This window comes from Erinaceus europaeus, chromosome 20, assembly GCF_950295315.1.
Source record: "Erinaceus europaeus chromosome 20, mEriEur2.1, whole genome shotgun sequence".
Classification (NCBI taxonomy): domain Eukaryota; kingdom Metazoa; phylum Chordata; class Mammalia; order Eulipotyphla; family Erinaceidae; genus Erinaceus; species Erinaceus europaeus.
The window spans coordinates 29,434,883-29,441,222 of record NC_080181.1 but is presented as its reverse complement, the minus strand read 5'-3'; positions in this window follow the sequence as shown (position 1 = coordinate 29,441,222).

Genomic DNA, 6,340 nt, shown 5'->3' with positions numbered 1-6,340 from the left:
TTTCTCTCTCTCTCTCTCTCTCTTTCTTTCTTTTTCCCTCCCTTCCTCTCACCCTTTCTTCTTCTCTTTCTTTCTTTCTTTCTTTCTCTCTTTTTCTCCCCAGTCAAAAGATTCCTCTCCCAGGCCCCCCCTGCTCTCCTTGTAAGATTGTGTTTGACAGCTATGAAAGTGGACAGCTTAGAAACTATCATCTCTTGGCAGGACAGGTTGGCAGGAGCTTTGTCCCAAACCCAAACAAGCCTTTCAAGGAAGTGTGTTTCAAGTCAGGCTCTTGTTCCCAGGGCACTGAGGCTCCTAGAAGGTTGACAGAGGGGTGGAGGCTGAATCCAGACAGAGCCACTGCTCCTTGTCCACAACATGAGATTCGGGGATGGAGAATGTCACTAGAGGGTTCTAACTGTGGTCGCTGGACATGTCACAGAACATTGGACAATGCCACAGAATTCATACTCTCCAGCGGCTCAAGAAGTGACCTTGCTAATGACTGTCCTGGTGGGAGATTGGAGTTGCACCCACTTCCTTTCTCTCCACTTCTCTCTACCCACAACCCTCCACCATTCTCTGCGTTTTTTTTTCATCCTCACTTAGACCTGTTTGCCCAGTAGTCTGTGCCACTCTGGACGTTTTGTCTCTGAGGACTGTGCCTGTCCCCTATGCCTAGCAACTGCTTCCGTCATATATTCCTAATCATTTCTACCCCAAATTTTTGTAAAGTCTTGCTTTCTAGGTTTGTCCCAAGTGCTTAGGAGTCACTTAAACGAGGGGAAAAAAAAAAAAAATTGACATCCCCAGATGCATCTCCGGAAAGTCCACAAGAGGGCGCCCGAGACCTCTTGAGGCCATAACCAGCGGCAGAGAGGCCAGCAGGTGTCGCTGTTGCATTACTCATCGAGAAGAGAGTTGGTTCAGCCTGGGCAATGAGGGACCAATCCCAGGAGAAGAAGGGGAAGAGGCATTGTAATAAAACACGTTGTGTAACTCCAAGAAATGAAACCGAGTTCCCGCCAGCCTGATCTGATGGAAAGACTGTAGGTGAAAAAACACAAGTCTGGCTTCTATTTGAGACTGTGCTCTAATATTTTGCAGGGTTGGGCGTAAAGGGGAGGCGATGGACGGACATCATTTATTCCTCTACTCGCAAACAGCTTCCACCATCCAATGTCCAAGCAACAGAAATCAAGTATTCTGAAGTGCTGTGTGCCTGTAGGTGCCGGGAGTTTGAAGGCAAAGCTCCTTTGTGGACACAATGAGCATGGGGTGGGGGGCAGAAAGTCATGGTGTGAGGAGGTGTGTTGGGGACAGAGAGAGACACTTGGAGACCACGTAAGACCTCCACCCAGTCCCAGAAGGAGGGTTAGGGAGACTTCCTGGAAGGTGGGAGGGGGGCAGTACAGACATTGTCAGAGTAAGGGAAGAGTCTCGTGTGTGTGTGTGTGTGTGTGTGTGTGTGTGTGTGTGTGTGTGTGTGTGGAAAAGAGAGAGAGAAAGAAACCACAACACTAAAGCTTCCTTCCTTCGGGTAGAAGACAGACTCGAGCCTGGGTCCTATACATAGCAAAGCAACACACTATTCAACTGAGTTCTTTCACCGTGCAGGTGGCTGGAGCTCTCCTGCTGGTGGCGGAGAAGGGAGATGGGCAGGGCTGCAGGCAGGACCAGAGGCCCCTCTGTAGGCTCAACGAAAGGGCCAATCACAATCCCGGTGCTGCTGGTGTGTGCGATTTCCAGGTGCGTGTGCCTGCACTGGGTTAGAGGATCACACAGTCCCCAGGGACGACAGAGCACAGGTAAGGGACACCAAACAGCGCCACCTGGGCTGAGTTTTACCTTGACCGCAGTCGTCACTGTACACAACTGTTGCCTCTCCTTCCTTGTGACCCCTCACACACACCAGATTCAATGAACACAACAGGATGTGGACTCATTAAGATCTGAGGGGTACGGTTCGAGCCCCCGGCTTCCCACCTGCAGGTGGTGCAAAGCGCAAGGACTGGCTTAAGGATCCTGGTTCAAACCCCCAGCTCCCCACCTGCAGGGGAGTCGCTTCACAGGCGGTGAAGCAGGTCTGCAGGTGTCTATCTTTTTCTCCCCTTCTGCCTTCCCCTCCTCTCTCCATTTCTCTCTGTCCTAGCCAACAACGATAACATCAATAACAAAAACAACAATAACTACAACAATAAAACAAGGGCAACAAAATAAAGTAAATAAATAAATAAATATTTGAACCGGGGTCCTCACGCCGGTCCTTGTGCTTTGTGCCACGTGCACTTAACACACTGTGTCACCACCTGACTTCCAATAGGTCATTTTTAAAAAGCAATCTTCATCCTAAACCCACACCTTCCCTGTGGGAACACCAACAGACTGCCAAAAGTCTAGGGCCCCCTGCTTCCTAGGAGGCTAGGGATTTTCCAAGGAGGCACCATCAAGAAGGGCATGTGTGGAGAGCAGGCACCAGGCAGCCCCAGTGAGTCTTGCAGGCCTTGGGATGGCATTGCCAGAGGGCATCCCTGAGTGTCTGGTACCCTCTGACACATACTGTCTCCAAACTGAGAGCAGCCTGAATTTTTTTTTAAGCTGCTACTCCAGAGATCCCTTACAGCGAAATGAAGTTTACAGAGAGAATGTTTTAAATCAGTGGAGTGTACTGAAGTGGTGCGCGACATGCCCAGAAGGAATACAGCCCACCAGCGAGGAGTCTTGGAAAGACAAAGGAGGGACCCCACAGTTGACTTCCCTGGAAAGAAGCTAAATTCAGCAAGAGGGGGTGGCGAATGGGGTAGGGGGTAGGGAAAAATGAGAGGAAAAATATAGCAGCAGTTCCTGAGAGGGGAACAAATGACACGCAAATGGACCATAGGACAAGGTGTAAATTAGCATCAGATTTCTAAGGAATCTAGAGTTGAGAATCCAAGGAGACAGTTTGTGCTAAACTCATCATCTGAAGATGACAGACCAAACCCCACATGGGGAAAAAATTGGCCCTGGCTCCCATATTTCATGTGGGATCACTCATTTGGTCCTAACCCCAAAGGTCAGGAGGATCAGGCTCCCTGCATCCCATATACAGATGGGGAGACTGGCGTGGACACGGTCTGGTCCCTTCCTGGTTCAGCTTGGCTAGTTGGGAGGCGAATTTTGATTCCAACCCAGATGGCTGAGCTCCTGAACCATCCTCACAAGCACAGCCCTGCTTCACCTTTCCAAGAATGACAACTACCTGAGGCAAACCTGTGACTAACTAGGCTCCCCCAGCTCCTGGTTCCTGCTTAGTCCACCGCTCCATCCACTCGTCAAACAGAAAGGCCTTATTTTATTCATGGGTGGCAGTCACAGTCCAGTTGCTTGCCAGAAGCTGTGTTTGTTTGTTTGTTTGCCTTCAGTCACTCCTGGCATTCAGTTTTTCCTTTTTTTAGATTTTTATTTGATAGGACAGAAAATTTGAGAGGGCAGAGGAAGATAGAAACAAGACACCGGGAGTCAGGCTGTAGCGCAGCGGGTTAAGCGCACGTGGTGCGAAGAGCAGGGACCGGTGTAAGGATCCCAGTTTGAGCCCCCAGTTCCCCACTTGCAAGGGGTCACTTCAAAAGCAGTGAAGCAGGTGTACAGGTGTCTGTCTTTCTCCCCACCTCTCTGTCTTCCCCTCCTCTTTCCATTTATCTCTGTCCTATCTAACAACGATGACAACAATAATAGCTACAACAACAATTAAAAAGGGCAACAAAAGGGAAAATAAATAAAATTTTAAAAAAGGTTTATAAAAAAAACATGGACACCTGCAGACCTGCTTCACCGCTCATGAAGCATCCCCACTGCAGGTGGAATGAGGGGGCTTGAACCCAGGTTCTTGCGCATAGTGTGCTTCACTGTGTGTGCCACCGCCTGGCCCCTGTGTTCACTTTCCTTGTCCTGTGTCTAATCCTGAAATTTAGATCCCGTAGTAGTCATGTTTGCTTTCTTTGGTTCCGTTGCCTCTAATGCACTTAGAAAGCGTGGGGTGAATAAGTGAACAATAAACACATCAGCTAATGGTAAATATATTCTCGGGCCAAAAAAGAGAAGAATGTGGAAGCTCTGGGCTGGGTGCTGAAAGTCTTCTGCTGCTTGTTCCCCCAATGGAGCCAAAACAACCAAATGCAGCCCAGACCCTGCTTCCTTGAAGACCTTCTGGATCCTTCCACCATCTGAGCTGTTGGCGAGATTCATTCCCTGAGCTTTCATGCCACGACTCCAAGAATCTTCTATTAAATCACAGCTGCTTTCTTTTCTTTTAATGTTTTATTTATTTTAATGAAAGAAACAGGGTAATATATGGAGAGATAAAGAGAGAGAGAGACCAGAGCACTGCTGACTTCTGGCTTATGTTGGTGCTAGGGATTGAACCTGACACCTTAGAACCTCGGGCATGAAAATCTTTTGAAAAACCATTATGCCCAAACCATAAGTACTTCTGAAAGGAAGAAACAAATGTATTAGTTATAATCAATCTTTAGTTTTCTGAGTATATAATTAATCGTTGAATATACTTGGATCTTTTCTTTTCCTTTTGCCTTCAGAGTTATTACTGGGGCTTAGTGGCTAGGCTCCTAGGAACCATTTTCCCCCATTTTATTGGATAGGACAGAGAGAAATGGAGAGAGGAAGAGAGAGAAAGATAGACACCTGCAGACCTGCTTCACCACTTGTGAAGCAACTCTGCTGCAGGTGGGGAACCAGGGGCTCGAACCGGGAATCTCTGAGTAGGTCCTTGTGCTTTGTTCTATGTGCACTGAGCCCAGTGCATCACTGCCCAGCCCACTGTAGATAATTTTCAGTAAGTTTATTGGAAATTTTTATTTATTTATTTATTTATTTATAAAAAGGAAGGAGAAAGAGAGTGAGAACCAGAGCATCACTCTAGCATATTTGATTCTGGGGATCCAACTCAGAACCTTGTACTTGAGAGTCCAGTGTTTTATCCGTTGCATCTCCTAGGCTGCTCATCAATATATATGTATATCTTTTAAAGATTTGTAGGGAGCCGGGTGGTAGTGCAACGGGTTAAGCGCACGTGGCACAAAGCACAAGGACCGGCGTAAGGATCCTGGTTCGAGACCCTGGCTCCCCACCTGCAGGGGAGTCGCTTCACAGGTGGTGAAGCAGATCTGCAGGTGTCTATCTTTCTCTCTTCCTCTCTGTCTTCCCTTCCTCTCTCCATTTCTCTCTGTCCTATCCAACAATGACATCAACAACAACAATAATAACTACAACAACAAAACAAGGGCAACAAAAGGAAATAAATAAATATCAAGGAAAATTTAAAAAAGATTTGTAATAGTTTAGAGGAAAAAGGACAGAAGAACCTCACAGTTCAGAAACAGTGGGCATACAAATTAAGAAGAAGAGGTTAGGAAAATTATGAATATTTTTTCTGAAAAAGTGTACTATCAACTATATAAACATCCCCTGTAAAACATATCAAAACATGTGCACACTGAGTGCGTGTGGTGTCACTGGAAGTGGAGAGACATGTAAACACTTGCAAAGATGCCGTGAGGAACCAAAAGAGCCTAGAGTTGGCTGTGGTAAGACTTCCTGTTGTGGCTGGGGCTATGGATTGACCTGCCAATGTCTGTGCCCAGCAGAGAAGCAGTTACAGAATCCAGAACTCCCACCTTCTGCATCCCAAAAAGAATTTTGGCCCATATCCCCAAGTGGGGGAGAAATGTTAGGGGAAGATGAACAGAGGGCTCTGAACTCCAACTCCATCAGGACCTGGAGAGAAGAGGGGAAAGGAAGGGTGCTTGGAAGTAGTAATAGGTGTGTGGGTGTGACTGAGAAAGGAAGAGAAGGCAGGAGGACCATATTAAAAATAAAAGGGAGGGAGCTGGGTGGTGGCGCAGCGGGTTAAGTGCAGGTGGCTCAAAGAGCAAGGACCTGCGTGAGGATCCCGATTCCGATTTGAGCCCCCGGCTCCCCACCTGCAGGGAGTTCACTTTGCAAGCGGTGAAGCAGGTCTGCAGGTGTCTGTCTTTCTCTCCCCCTCTCTGTCTTCCCCTCCTCTCTCCATTTCTCTCTGCCCTATCTAACAACAATGACAGCAATAACAACAACAACAATAAACAAGGGCAGCAAAAGGGAAAAAAAGAAAAGGAAAAAAAGAAAAAAGATAAGGGGAAATTTACATATAAATATAGGCAGATAGTTCTAGAAATAATAGTCGCCCCATATCTGTGACCATGGGAGAACTACTGCAGTTGCTGATGGAGGGAGTGGGGATACAGAACTCTGGTGGTGGGAGCAATGGTGGAATCATACCGCTGCTATCTTATAACTTTGTAAATCAGTATTAAATCACTAA